Source organism: Lagopus muta, chromosome 25 (genome assembly GCF_023343835.1).
Source record: "Lagopus muta isolate bLagMut1 chromosome 25, bLagMut1 primary, whole genome shotgun sequence".
NCBI lineage: Eukaryota > Metazoa > Chordata > Aves > Galliformes > Phasianidae > Lagopus > Lagopus muta.
This window is the reverse complement of record NC_064457.1, coordinates 3,904,632-3,919,859: the sequence shown is the minus strand read 5'-3', so window position 1 is coordinate 3,919,859 and position 15,228 is coordinate 3,904,632. Positions and strand designations below refer to the sequence as shown.

At 56.0% G+C, this 15,228-nt stretch overlaps 1 protein-coding gene across 1 annotated transcript in view; it reads left to right on the top strand.

Moving 5' to 3' along the window:
- MYO1D (myosin ID) overlaps positions 1 to 15,228 on the top strand; it is a 70,686-nt gene that overhangs the window by 54,243 nt on the left and 1,215 nt on the right. The gene's annotated exons all lie outside the window — the stretch shown is intronic.

The window sequence follows — 15,228 nt, the reverse complement described above, 5'->3', positions numbered from 1 at the left end:
CAGATTCTCCCGTAGCGTTTTTTTTTTTCCAGCAGGGCATAAATAGCTTTGTTTTTGTACAAGATTTCTATTCATAACCGTGCTCTGGGAGCCCGCGGTTGCTGTCGGGTTGAAGCCCCAGGTACTCATCTGCGTGCTGGAAAAGGCGGCTTAATTCCTCCCGCATCATCCTTGTGCTTAAATCCGAGGGAACGCAGCCGCCGTTTGCCTTGAGCTCAGTTGCAGTCGTTCTCATCATCTCTGCTGATTCCTGTGCAGGTTTGCTGACCGCGCTGCAGTCACTTGGGTTGAGGAATGACGGTTTTTCTTTGGGAAATACATTGCTTAGGGAGCAGATCTGCTGTCTTTATGCCCCGTGTCACCACACAGGAGTCTGAGCACTGTGATGAGGAGCACTCCTGATGTTTTCTTTTCATTTTTTATTATTTGGGAGAGGTTTCTTCAGCTGTTGGTGCCCCTGAACTTTCCGGGAGCTCTTCCTGCCTGGAAGGGACTCATAAGGAGGTTGGAGGAGGATTGTTTCTTTCTTAAAGCTCGTTCTCCCAGTGCTGCAGCTCTGCTCATTCACATCTCCAGAATGGAGTCAGAAGCCCCGACCGAGGAACCCCATCTCACATTGCAGGGTGGTTTTTTATGACACTTGTCAGCATATCCCCGGCACAGCGAGGATGACTTTGTCTCCTGCAGTCCTGGGTTTGGGCTGAGGCTGAGCTGAGCTCTGGACAGAGCAGGGCTCTGCACAAGAGGCAAAGTTCAATCTTGAACTCATCAATCCTCTGTTTGAGTCCTTCACCTCTAAATCGGGAAGTAAATGATTGTGTCTGAGCACACAATGGTAGCAGTTTGTTGTGTTTTATCCTCCTGGGATGGAGGTCTTTATGGAGAGGAGTCCCTGCAGGTCGTGGTGCGTTGCAGGAGGTTGGCTTTCCCCACAGTTGGTTGCTTGGCGTTCTCTGAACTGATGTTATATATTGGGGATATTGAGGAGGTGTTCCTTAGGGCACTTCAAAAACAAAAGCTCACAGAATGGTTGGATGAAGGGACCTCAGTGATCACCCAGCTCCAGCCCTCCTGCTCCAGAAATGGAGGATTTCTGCACTGACTGTAATTCCTGTGAGGTGGTGCCCATTTGATACGCTGCTCTCTGCGGTGGTGCTTTGCCCTGCTGGCCTTCTGCAGAGCGTTCCCTGAGGTGCCCATCTCCATGCAGGGCTCAGGCAGATGCATCCATTCTGTTCCTGTCTGTCTGTGGTGCCGTGGTGAGACTGGAAGGATTCCCCATCTCCAGGGTGGCTGAAGATAAATCCTGCCTGTTCCTGGACTGTCAGCGGTGGGAGGGTGGAACTGGAAGGGCTGTTTGTGGTCTGGGGGATAATTAGCATTTAGGAGCTGTGTTATTTGGCTTGCAGCATCCTAGAGCTGAGCGTCCAACCCCACCCTGCTCCTGTCCAGCTGTTCCAGGTGCCGTCACGCTTCCAAATGTGAACGTTTCACTGTTTCAGAGCACGTTTTCTCTCCTATTATCACGCTGTCTGAGGACCCGTCTGCCCCCAGCAGCTGCCCTGGGTGTGCTGGGATCTGCAGAACCTCAGCCACCGAGACCTGCTGTGTTTGGGTTTGTTTAGGGAGGGGCTGGAGCTCGTGCTGTCTGCCATGGAGAGGGGATGCTGTGTTGGGCTGCAGGAGGGATGGGATCTGCTGCATTCCACAGGTTGGAAACAATGGAAGAAATGTGCATTTTTCTCTTGAAATCTTCAAATATTTGATAATTTCATCAGAAACATCAGTTTGTTCTTTTTCCCCCCATATTCTTGCATAAAGTATCATAAAAGCACACATTAACACATTTTTCCTTCTAGTTTTCCACTTGATATCATTGGCAGAGCCCAAATCTTCTCTTCTAAGCCTTCCTTCCTTCTGTGTCTCTCGCCCATGCGGTCTCATCTTACAGCCTCGCTGTTCAAACCGATCTCACATAGGAGCTGTGTTTCTGGGGCTGCTCTTCCAATGGTGATCTGTGACTTTGTGCATAACGACGCTTTTATGGGCAGGGGGTCGGGTTGGGTTGGGTTCTCTGGGAATTCGGGAGCACGGAATTGATAAAATGTGGACGTGGTGAAAACCACAGCGTGATACCTGGCATGTCTGAAATCCAGAGGGTTGCAGGTTATCCCATGGTGGAAGGGATCATGGAGTCCAACCCCGATGGACAAGGAGCTGAATTTTGGAACGGACTTAAATTGGCTGAGAGCAGCGGGCCTGGGCAGCTTGTCTGCAGCCACTCAAAGGAGGCAGTACTGACATGGCACTGGAGCGGCCTGGCTGCGCCAAAACCCAACCAAAGCCAAAAGGGAAACTCAGCCTTTTAATTCATGACCAACTGTGGCTTTTATTGCGTATTTTGTCCCAAAAAAGAAAGCGCAGCCTGCAGAATCAAACTCGCAGCACAAAATCAAAGCATACCTTCCTCGTATATTGAGCCTGCTGCAAGGATCTCCTCACAACTTCTGCTTTCCAGCTGTGCTCCTGCACCCTGACATCTGATGGGTGTTTTGTCCACGGCTCTGCTCTGGTGGGCCGGGTTGCTGTTGGGTTTTGTGTCAGTTTTGTGCAAACCAGAAAGGTGTGCAGGAGTGTTGGGATGAATTCTGTGGTGTTTTATTGAGTTGCAGCCATTGCAGTCCTGCAGATCCCCCGTTTGGCATGGATTTGCTGTTGCTTAAGTGTTGCTTTTTCCCTCCCCTTTTCCGAAGGAAAGGTGTGAGGATGATGCAAAGTAAATTTCCTTGGTAAGAATGAGCCTCTCTGATCCATCTGCAGCTCAGTGCCACGCATCATCATTTACGGTGCAAATGGTGCTGTGTGGTGCTAAATTGAGTGGGAAGGCTGAAGGGAGCCAAGGAAGGAGAGAGGAGGTGTAAAATCCCAGTTCTGCATTTGGTGCTCAGAGCAGAGGTGGGGATGGCTGCCGTTGGAACTGGGGATCTGAGATCTTTTCCAGCACAGTGATGGGTGGCAGGGGGGGGTTGATGACCTCGCAGTCCTGCTGTGCTCTGTGGGTGGACGTGGTGGGATGCTGGGTTGCACTTCGTGGTCATTGCAGTCTTTCTGCCCCTGCCTTTGCAGGACCCCCGTTGATCTTCCTCCACTCTCTCTTCCTCTTCGTTTCGCCCTTCCTGCAGAGCTGCATGCTGCTGTGCTGGCAGCACTGCTGACAGATGTCCGTGGCCGTTTCTGTGCTGCTTGCTTTGCGTTTCCCCCGAGGTGTTGGGTTGTGCTCAGTCAAAACTCCCTCATTTCACGGCCCGGCGCTCTGCTTCCGCTTGGAGTCACCTCCTCCCTGCTGGCTTCCCTTTGGCCAGCATCTCCCCAGTGCTGCCCAGCTCTGCACGGAGCTGAGATGCAGCTCTGCCTCTGCTGCCATCGGCTCCTCGCTCGGTTGGACCTGCAGAGCCCCAGTGCCTCCCAAAGGGTATTTTGCTGCTGAAATGCTTCACTGAGCTTCCAGCATCGTGGCTGGCTCCCCTCCATCTCAGACTTACGGTTGCATTTGGGGATCTGAGAGATCTTTTAATGCTCTCTGGTTCAGTGAGTGGGAACGGTGATGGGCTGGGGGTCGGAGGTTGGTGGTCTTGGAGCTCTCCTCCCTGAGGACCTTGAGGAAGCCTGCGCCTGGGCTTTAGGAACAACCAGCTTGTTCCTGAGCAGCAGAGCTGAGTAGGATGTAAACTCTAATCCAGAATGGCATTATGAGTCTGAGAATGAAACCAAGCTCTTTTCTCCCTGCAGCCACAGGAATATCACACTCTGCAGCACGCTGCTGGCTCTCCCCGTGCTGCCCCTCAGCTGCCCCATATGGCACTGCTCAGCTCTGCAGCAGCACTCTGAGCTGTGCTGCCCTGCTGGCCTTTGGGCCCCGCTGCAGTTTGGGCCCCATCCACACGGTGAAGCTCTTCTTCTGGGCTTGGCACAGCCCTCCATTTGCATTTCCTTCCTGACTCTCCCTCAATTTTGGGGTTTGTTCCTCCACGCACACTGCTCAGCAAGGCTGGGGGAATGCTTGGAGGCTGAGAAACCAAGGATGGGAGCAGGCACCAGAAAGGGGAGGGGGTAATGCTGCAGCCCCCTTACATCCCATGTTCCCCACAGGCCCGGCTTTCCAATCATGTGTCCCCTACACACCGTGCCCACCTGGCACCATTTGCTGTCATTTTGTCAGATCAGGGCTCCTGCAGCTGTCAGCAACCAAAACCAGCACCAAAAAGACTCTCCTTGATCATCTTTACTGCTGACCTACTTAAAAGCCCCTTCCCTGCTCTGAGCGTGTGCCGGAGCGCTGGCTTCAGCCTGCGAGGAGCTGAGAGCAGAATGATAATGAATGTGAATGATGGGCCCTCGTTCGTTCGGCCGCAGCCGATGAAAAATGTTTTTGAGATTTCTTCCTCTCTTCTTTTCTCTCTGCTGCGTTCAGAGGGCTGTGCCTGCCCTGCGCTGTCCCTCCAGGAGGTGACAGTAATAGTGGAGATGGGGGGAGAGGGGAGGTAATTGGCTCCGGCATACTGGTAAAACCACTCAGTCTATGGAAATGAGTTCAGTTTCTGGCTCCGGGGTGATGGCTTAAAATTAGACTGTAAATAATGTTCTGTTCTCTTTTAAGGAGCGAGGAGGAGCTGTAGGCAGCGTGCAGAGCAGTGGGTGGGGGGCAGAGCCTCAGCCCGGTGCCACCGCGCTGCCCTGGGCTGGTGGTCCTCAGCACTGCTCCCCTGGGGCAGGGAAAGGATGGGAGATGAACGGGGATGGAGGGGATGGTGGCAGGGATGGGGAATGAAGAGGAATGGTGCCATAGATGCGACTGCTGACTGTGCCCTGCCTGGACCAGTGGCTCATTGCACCTTACAGTGTGCACAGAGCGCGTTCCTTGTTAGGAAGCACTGATCAGCAGGTGTGTTTTATATCCTCATTGCATTTCATGTCACTTAATCTCCCTCGGCCCGTGGTATAAATGAACATCCCTGCTGCACGGAGCATTTTTACATACAAATGGCACAATCCATCCTGTGCCGCCATTCATCGGCTGTGACGTGCCCGAGGTGGAAGCCCTGGCTAACGAGTTTCACAGGGTAATTAAACGCACACAGGGCTGCTTTGCCCTCTGTGCTGAACCCACAGGAAGGGATGATGTGGGAGCTCTCCTCCCACTGTGCATCGTGGCTGGGTGCCTCCACAGGGCGGTGGGGATCCCTGCTCCTCCCCAGGCTGCCTGCTGGAGCCCTGCAGTCCCTGCTCACTGCGGGGAGCCGGGCTGGATGGCCTCTGCAGGTCCTTCCAGCTCTGCGATCCCAGCGCTGAGGATCAGCATCCGGATGCAGAGCAGTGCTCCGTCCTCGCTGTGGTTTCCCAAACGTCTCCCAGCCACCCTATTTTTAGCCCTGTTTCCCAGGGAAACGTGCTGTCGTGTGGCTGCTGCATCCTCTGATGTGACAGCGAGGGGGAGAGGCGCAGAGATCTCTGCACAGCTTCCTGGCCGTCGCTCCTTGTGATTGAACAGACGCGCTCTGATCTGCCTTTCGCTTTGCAGAGCCCTGCTGTGAGACGGGCAGAGATGTTTGTTTGGGAGGCGATGCTCTCGGGGTGCCCTCAAGCCGTGCAGGTGGCACTGCAGCATCCCAATGGATGTGTTTTGGAGTCTGTAGTGTAGACAAGGGCAGAGGAGATGCTCTTTGGTGGCTGAACCCGGTGGCCCTGCTCTGCTGGGTGACGTTTGTGATGTCCTCTGTGCCTTACTCACCACGTGCATCGTGAGGGAGCTGCATGCTCTGCTGGAGATGCTGTGCCCTGGAACATCTCCCGTTCCACCACACGCCTGCTGTACTCACACACATCCTCCTGCTGGGCTCCCTGCTGCTCTCTGTGGTCCCTCAGGCTGTCCCACCCCCCTCTGCTGTGGTATTCCATAGAAGAGGTGAGGCTCTCCCCTGGGCTGGGCAGATCTTTCTGCCCCATGCGGATGTTTGGGTGCTCCAGGGCATCTCAGAGGGCACAAGGTACCCCTGTATGGGTGGGTGGCCTGAATCCAGCCATGAGCCCCAGGGTCAGGGATGGGGCTCTGAGCGCTGATGGAGCTGTGGGTGCCTCTGCTCACTGCGGCCAGTTGGACCCGATGGCCTTTAAGGATCCCTTCCAACTCAAACCGTTCTGTGATGCTGTGATCCTCCAGCCCAGCCCCAGCCCATCCCCACTGCTCCCATGAACCCAAACCCACACAGCCATCCTTCCACCCAGGAACAGGGAAAGATGGGTGATAGAGCACTGGACGTCTCCACTGCCTTTAACTGAGGCTGCACTGGGGGCAGAGGGGCAGGGATGCCATTCCCCAAAGTGTTCATCACCCACTTGTGTTTGTTTGGAGGCGTCTGTGTTTGTCCAGCTGCTGGGCTGGGCTCAGTTTGGCTCAGACTGGAATTAATTTGTTTTATAATCAGGACCGGCATGGAGACTTGTGGCTGTTAATAGTCCTCTCCTGCAGTTCCGCTGGTGCTGTGTTTTGCAACCAGCAGAAACCACGAGAGAGGAGACAAAGGGCTCAGAGAGCAGCAGGAGGAACAGCATGGAGGGGTGTGCTTGAAGGAGAAGCAAACAGCAAAGTGAGTGATGGCAGAGCACCTGGGCTGTGTTGTGTTGCCGATGGTTCACAACGTCCCTGGGCCTCTGGAGCTGGAGGTGCTCAGATGTATCAGCTGCCATCACTGTCTGCACAGCTGCTACAGTTCCCTCCTGTTGGTGTTTGCTGTGTGTGTGCAATGGCAGCACGGCCAGCGCTGCCTCGGTTCTGGGTTGGTCTCTTCTGCAAGGCTCGGTGCAGGAGATGCAGCCCGCCTGCCCCCAGCCCGCCCTGCCAGCCGCTGTTTGCGCAGCACTGCTGCCATTAAGCTGCCTCCCTGCGGCTTTGCTCACAGAGCTCAGCTCGGGGCAGAGCAGAAGCAAATGCTGAAGCACTGCTCTGCTCGTTGTGGTGTCCGTGTGCAACCAGCGCCTTCCTTCCTGTGTCTGCAAATCCTTCGTCCTGAGGAGGAACTCGAGAGCATCCGCGGATGCTGCACAGTGCACTGGGTGCCGCCAGCAGAGCGCTGAGCACAACGCCGTGCTGGGCTTCCTGCAGTGTCTGCTGAGCTCACTGGCTCCTCTTGCACCATTTCCTTGCTCTGCCGCAGCCCGGCTTCTGTTCGTTGCTCTTGGAGGGGAAGGAACGTTCCTGAGCTGCTGTGGGGCGGCCCCCCAAGCTGGGGGTGTGCAGAGCCGCAGCAGACAGAAGCCTGCAGAAAGGCCGTGTGCTCCAGGTGCTGTGTTGGTGTTGTTACTGCTGGAGCTGTGCTGTTTGCCAGCAGCGCTGCTGTGCAGCAGCAGGAGTCAGGCTGCACGAGGGCTGGGTCCTCAGCTGAAATCCCACCGCCGCTGGCACACGGCTGCTGCTTCTGTGTCCTCTTCCTCCTCTCCATCCATCAGATCCACCCCTGTTCCTCTGCATCCATCACATCCACCCCTTCCTCTCCCCAGCCGTTGTGTCCGTCCCTTCCTCGTCTCCATCTGTTGCGTCCATCCCTTCCACCTCTCAGCTTTGCCTTTCCGTCCCCGAGGCATTTATTTGGGCTGTCTCTAGCAGTTGGAAAATACAAGTTTGTATTTCCTCTTTCACTCTCAAACATCACTGCAGGGGAAACTGGCAAGGAAAAAGTTACGTATGCAGCAGCTTTGTGACTTCTACCAAAGCCTTTTGTTTTTAGCTGTAAACTTTCAGGGGAAAATATTGCTCTCCCTTTGCACCTACAGAACATCCACTGCCTCCCTGGGCTTCTGTGTCACCTTCCTTCCAGGGAAGGACCTGCAGCCCCAGCCCTGCCATGGTGACACATCAGCCTGTCTCATTATTGCCCTGCCTTACCCCAGTGCTGTAATATGGGCTTTGTTTCACTGTCCCAGCCCAAGCTCTGTCATCCTCCTTGTTTTGCTTCCAGCAGATTCAGAATTGCTTTCTCAAAGCGCTCACCTGGCTGGAACAGCCCTCATATGCATCAGATCCTGAGGCACACACACACCAGTTCCCATTGCAGGGTGTTAAAGCAGGGGCTGGGGATGGTGTTAAAACAAAGAGAGAGGAGGAGGGGGGTCCTCAGTGAGTTTGGGGGTGTCCTGTCTGTGGAAGCGCCCGAGCTACAGGTGGGGACAGCTGGGGGGGGCTGGGGGCTTTGGGGTCCTCTGGAGTCCCATCCAGCCCAGCTGTGCTGTGATGCCATGGTTCTGTGATCCTTAACATCCTTCCAGCTCAGCCATGCCATCATTCCATGGTTCTGCAGTCTTTTCTCACACAGTTACACCGTGCTGTGGCTGCAGTGTGTTTGCAGTGCAGTGCTGTTGCAGCTCCTCTTGGAGCTGACAGGAGCTGGGTTAATGAGCAGAACGTCAGCCATCCAACGGCGCTGCCTGCTGCATTTCACGCCCGTCTGTCTTTGATGCAGGCAGCGAAATGCAGCAGTGACAAACATAGAAAAAAAGCAGCGACCTTACAAGCTAAATTGAGTCCTTTGCTTTCCTGTAATGTGGTCTTGAAACTGTGAGAGTGGAGGAGGGAGGGGAGACAGAATTCATGGGAAACCTTTTGTCTGTGGAAACAGAATGGATGTGGAGAGAAATGCTCCCTCCTTCCTTCCAGGGCGTTTAAATATTCATTTTGGGAGCACGCCCAGCCAGCAGAGCTGCCACATTGGCTCCCCACGGCTGCAGGCTGTGCCCGCGTCCCACGTTGGGTTTTGCTGCACGTCTGGAGCAGGACTGAGAGCTCAGGTGCCGAAAACAGGAGTTGCATTGCGTCAGCTGAATTGCAGCCCCGGGTTCAGTCCTTCCTGTGAGCACTGCTGAGGAGCTGCAGCCCAGGAGCAGCGCAGTGCCGTGGGGCTGTGCATGCAGGGATGGCACGCAGCGAGGCGGTTTCCTGCGGTGGAGGTGGGAGCGCTGTGCTCACGTCCCCCCGTCTTACAGCCCTGACTATTTTAGCTCATGCAAATCTTTTGTTTCCTCCTCAAGTGGCTGCAGGGACACAACAGAGCCCAGTGCTGGAGACGGGCCTGCCACCGGCCTTTGGGTCGGGTCAGAACGGTGCTGCTGCGTGCTTGAGGGCAATTAATACTCGTGGCTAACGAGGGTCGGTGCCTGCACTGCCATAACGTTCCCTGCGTGCCCCTTTGACAGCGGGCTCTGCTCTGGGAGCCCCACAGAGCTTCCCAGGGCACAGCGCAGGGCAGCAGGGTGGCAGCAGCAGAGTGCCTTGGGCAGGGGGATGGTGCTGGCTGTGGGGCCATGGCAGCCGTGGGATGGAGGGATGCGGCGCCCGCTGCGGGGGGGAGGTTGCCATGGATACAACAGGAGCATCCCTGGTGCAGCGCGGTGCTGCATCCTAAAAATAATCGTGCTGGAATGGGAATGGCTGCATTCCCAGCCCCCGCTGGGGGTGGTGGGGAGCTGCGGGGAGCTGTGGGGCTGCAGCCCCTCCTGTGGCACAGCCGTCACGTTTCCTGCAGCTTCTTTGCGGGGGGAGGAGGGCTGCGCAGCGCTGCCTGCTGCAGGGTCAGAGCATCACCTCCTGTTTGCAGCACGGAGCTGAAGAGAAGCCCCCAGAACAGCGATCTCTGTGTGCTCCGCAATCCCCCCTCACCGTGTGCAGCTGCAGGAGCTGCTGGAGGCTCTGAGAGCAGCAGTGGGGGCATCGCACCGAGTCACAGCGAAGGGCCCTTTTCCCAGAAGCACCCTGAATTAATTCTGGTCGTTTCTTTCATGGTGAGGGATGGAGAAGCAGTTGCTTTGCCTCCCAAGCACGGCGCTGCAGCACAGGCACTCATCTCCATGGGGTTGAAGCACCGCTCCCAGCTCTGCCGTCTCCCTCCTGGAATATTTGCTGTCCCCTGTCCCATCCCCACAGACCCGGTCATTCTGCACAGGTTCCATTCTCACGGTGCCTCTGATGTGGGGCAGTGCTTAACAACACGCAGCTCCTGCGGTCCTGTGGCGCTGACCATGAGTGCATTGCGATTTACAAGTCAAACGAAAGCGCAGCTCTGCTGGTCTGGTTTGACGAGATTGAGAGACACCTTTCATTACCTCTCTCCAAAGCACATCCAATGGGGCAGACGGAGCCAGCAGGTTTATTGTTAGCGGCAGGTCGGCTCTGCGCCGTCCATCACCGCGTGTCTCACATTTTTGGGATGGAGCTGCGGTGCTCCTGGCAAACCAACCTGTAATTAACGCAGCGATTTGGGCTGAGCTGGGGTGAGTGCTTTGAAGTCTGCGTCGCTGACTGCTTTCACTGCAGAATTCAGTCCCAGGCCTAAGACTGAAAGGAATTCCACTCGAAATTCGAGGTGTGTTTTGAGCAGAATGACGAACGCAGAGTGGGGGCTTGTGCTGTTATCTGGCATCTCTTTGGCACTGGCACTGGTGAGGATGAGTGCAGGTGATGCCCGTCGGTTGATGGCCTGCTGGTCAACCCAGAGCGCTTCCCTTCCCTGCACGCTGCAGGCAGGAGCTGGGAGGGATGGTGCTCAGAGCTCATTTCCCACAGGAAGGGGCTGAGGTGTTTCGTGCTGGGTTTACTCTCTGCTGGACAGATGCTGATGGAGCGGCTTTGGCTCCCAGCACCAAATTCCATTTGTAGATGTGACCCGAAATGGGGCACTGCTCGTCGTTCTGTGAGCACCTTGGCAGCTGCTGCTGGTTCTACTGAAGCTGTTGCTTGGGTAGTTGGAATGGAAAATATTGACTAGGCATAGGTTTAATTTAGGTTTTAATGATCATTTTTGGGTAAGTCGTCTTTAGATCCCTCCCGTGGAGCAGCCAACACTGGAGAGGTTGGGGAGGAGGCAGCCCAAAATACACTGCATCCTCTCCTCCCTTCTGCCTGCATCCCATGCAGCCAGGCAGCAGGCAGACCGTCCTCCTGGCTTTCTTCTCCTTTGGATCATGCAATTGAAGAGATAATGAAGGCTGAAGGAGGGATCATGGAGCAATCAGCCCTGGGATAGATTTTCTCAAGTGGGGATTTGCCACCCCATCTTCATCCCCATCCCTATTTCATCATCCCCATCTTCAACCCATCCCATCCTCATCCTCATCCCCAACCCAGTGCCTCCCATCCCATCCCATCCCATCCCATCCCATCCCATCCCATCCCATCCCACCCCATCCCCAACTCAACCCGTCCCATCTCGTGGAATCCCCATCCATCCCATCCCACTGTTGACCACCGCAGGATTTGGGGCTTCAGATCCATCTCTGGTCACTGCAGGGTTTTTCCCCCGTGCTGCAACCTCTGCATACAGAAGTTGGCTTAGGAAGCCGGGCTGATGCTCTTTAATGTCCTCATCAGTGACACGGCTGCGTTATGGGTGCCCATTTGTGCTCTGAACCAATGAAGCTTTCGGGAACCACCGAGGGGCAGAAGGCAGCGCGAATGGGAAGGGAGGACCAGGCACCAGGAGCAGAGCTATTTTGCAAAATGTTTTCTCTCTTATTCATGGAGAACCCGCCAGCCACCTCCGCAGCTCGCCTCTGTGTTGCCAACCCAGCATCCTGAGGTTGGGCTGCAGGGCGCTCTGTGTTTGTGAAGGCAGCAGAAGCTCATGCAGTGTCTGCGCGCACGTCCTGCTGGGATGGGACTCGTTTCCATCATGGTCGTTGTGCCGTGGGGCTCTTTGGCTCAGCCCACACCTCTGACACTGAGATGATTTCACAGCAGTGGCTCCTTATCTCCTTACTGCAGCGGCCCTTCAGAACACATGGAGGGAACCTCTTGACGCGCTGCGATAGCCCCGGAACAAAGAGTTCAGCCATTAGCAGCGGAAGCATCGGCTTTGCAGTTCATTTCTCCCCGTTTGCTGCTCAGTTTTTCGATTTATCGCAGAGAGAAATGTGGCAGATTTAACTCTGCTAAGCCCAGAGGAGGAGGGAGCTGGCAGCAGGAGGGGGGAGATATTCTGCTCGAATGAATGGACGCCGAGCGCTGGAGCTGCTTGCTGTTCATGGCTTCAGCTGCTGTGGATGGAGACAGTTCTCAGTGCCATGGGAAATCTGCTGATGGCTCCTCTGGAGTGCAGAGCAATGAGTTAGGTGGAGGCAGAGCAGAAGTAGGTCAGCTACTTCAATAAGGTGGTGGTGCTGCAGTGCCTGTGTGAACTGCACTCGTGTGGGGTGAATGAAGCAACGAGAGCAAAGCACAGCAAAGCGCCGGTCTGCGTTGGGGACGGCAGCCGCAGAGCCTTTCACTGAGCTCTGATTCCCAGACCTCCTCTCCTCTCCTCTCCTCTCCTCTCCTCTCCTCTCCTCTCCTCTCCTCTCCTCTCCTCTCCTCTCCTCTCCTCTCCTCTCCTCTCCTCTCCTCTCCTCTCCTCTCCTCTCCTCTCCTCTCCTCTCCTCTCCTCTCCTCTCCTCTCCTCTCCTCTCCTCTCCTCTCCTCTCCTCTCCTCTCCTCTCCTCTCCTCTCCTCTCCTCTCCTCTCCTCTCCTCTCCTCTCCTCTCCTCTTTCCCTCCCCTCTCCTGTTCCCCTTCCCTTTTCTCTCCTCCCACCCCTCCCCTTCTCTCTTTCCCCTCTTCCCCTTCTTTGTTTTCCCTTTTCTCTTTTCCCTTTTTCCCTTCTCCCTTCCCTCCCCTCCTCTCCTCCACAGCCTCTTTATGGTGTTCTCATATCCCCTGAAGCTGTCACTAACTTCTCTCTCATTTTTCTTAATTTTTTTTTGTTAGTATTACTTTTTTTTCCCATTAAGTGACAGGGACAAGGGGTTGAAAATAGAGGTTTTCAGGTCAGAACTGGAAATAGATGCTGCTGAGCACGGCCACATAAGGTCAGAGCTGGGAAGGAAGCACCTCGTGCTGGGGCAGAGGGGCGTCCCCCCCACTGGGGACATCTGGGGGCATTTGCACAGCTCTGGGCACTGTGGGGTTATGTGGGGTTTGGGGACGGCAGCAGCCTGGCTGCACACACAGCGCGTGATCTGGGACCTGGGCGCCTGGCTGCCATGGTTACGTGAGCTGTGATGCTGAAGGCGCCGCTCTCCATCAAAGGGCAGCGGGGGATGGCGATCCTACAGAGCTCCAATGATCCCACAGGGCTCCAATGGTCCCACAGAGCTCCAGTGATCCCACAGGGCTCCAGTGATCCCACAGAGCTCCAGTGATCCCACAGAGCTCCAATGATCCCACAGGGCTCCAGTGATCCCACAGAGCTCCAATGATCCCACAGAGCTCCAGTGATCCCACAGGGCTCCAGTGATCCTACAGAGCTCCAATGCTCCCACAGAGCTCCAGTGATCCCACAGAGCCCTGGGAGCCCCACGCTCAGTTTTAGCCCAGAGCTGTGTGACCATCCCGGGGCTGCAGCTCCTGCCTGCTCCCAGCGCCGCTGCTCTGCTCCCCACCCCCACCCAGCAGTGGGAGCAGAGCTGCAGGGCTGTGCAGCACCATCAGCTGCTTCAGCGGCTGTCTGGCAGCAGCAGATCCCCATCCCTGTGTGCTGTGGGTGGCACACAGCTGAAACCCCACAGCCCCAGTTCTTTTAGGGGGGGGAACGATGCACACTGAAGTCGTTTCTTCTGAATTTCTCCATCAGCACAGAAATTCCTTACCCACAGGGCGCCCAAAGAAGTGTGGGTGCCCCATCCATGGAGGTGCCCGTGGCTGTGGGTGAGACTCTGGGGTCCCTTCCAACTTGACTGTGCTGTGGTTTTATGGGTCTGTGGTCTTCAAGGTCCCTTCCAACTCAACCCAACCCAACAGAATGCAACCCAGTGTAACCCAACATAACCCAACCCAACCCAACCCAACGTAACCCAACCCAACCCAACGTAACCCAACCCAGTGTAACCCAACCCAACCAAGCCATGATTCCATGTTTCTGTGACCTTTAAGGACCCTTCCAACCCAACCATCCTATGAGCCCCTGGTTCTATGAACTCTGAACCAACGTCTTGTGAGGACGTGGCCATTGGGAGCCCTGAGCTGGATGTGCAGCACTGCTCCCTGTGGGAGCAGGACAGCTTAGTGCTGCTCATCCTATGCAGGGATGGAGCTGTGATGTCAGAGCCAGGAAAGCACTCTGCCTTCATCTTCCTAAGTGCTCCTCCATCACTGGTGCTGCTGCATTTCTGATGCTGCTTTCACTCCATCCATGGCCAGGAGCTGAATCACATTCTTGGCACGGTGGTTTCTCGTTAGAAACGCAGCACTGGGGCATTTTGTGGCAAGGTCGGGTCGTACCAAAGCCAACAGGCAGATGGGAGCCTTTCCCCACATCTCTGCCAGACCTCAGGATAGCTGAGAGATGGGGCGGCCGTTGGGTGCTGGAGCTGCACCCCATGGATGTGGGCCCTCCTCCGCTTGGAAATCTTTCTCCTGGTGGAGGACATGAAATATTAACACGCTGCCTGCGGTGCCTGTGCTTTGTTTGTTGCAAGCTGCTTTGCTGATGAGATTTCCTGGGAATTCCCTACTTAGCAGCCACGTTTTTCATCCCGCAGACCACGGAGCAGCTTTAGCAAATGCTTCGTAAGGGATAAACGACGGCAGGCTTTGAACCAGGGGAGAAGAAATGGCAGAGCCTTGTGAAGCACCCTGTTCTGCTTCTGGGGAGCAGAAGTGGGGACGCCGTCCAACCTTGGTATCGTTGTGCCGCACGCCCCAACGTGCTGCAGGAGATACACACACATGGCTGGTGCAGCGCTGGGCCTTATCTGCCCCGCACGGAGCCTCGGCGCCAGCAGTGGGGCTGCTGACACCCGGCCTCCTCCAGACCCTGCGCTTTTCTCTGAGGTCTTTTCCACATTCCCTGGGTGGGCACTGAGGGTCGAGGTTGCACCGGACGATCCAGGGGTCTCCTGCGCCCCGCTTGGCTCTGTGTGACGCCTCCGGTCCCTTCGTGGCCTCAGCTCTGCAGGGAGCCGGGCAGCGCCCGCCGGCTTGTGGCAAAGCCTGGTCGGGAGTCGCCTCCCGACCCAGGCTTTGCCACAAGCCGGCGTGGGCGCTGCCCCGCTCCCTGCAGAGCTGAGGCCACGAAGGGACCGGAGGCGTCACACAGAGCCAAGCGGGGCGCTGAGCCCGCAGCGCGGCCCGCTAAGACGGAGCAAAAATAGCCGCCTAAGCGGGATCGGGGCCGCGGCTCGTGGCAGCGGCTCGCACAGAGCGCCGGGCCGC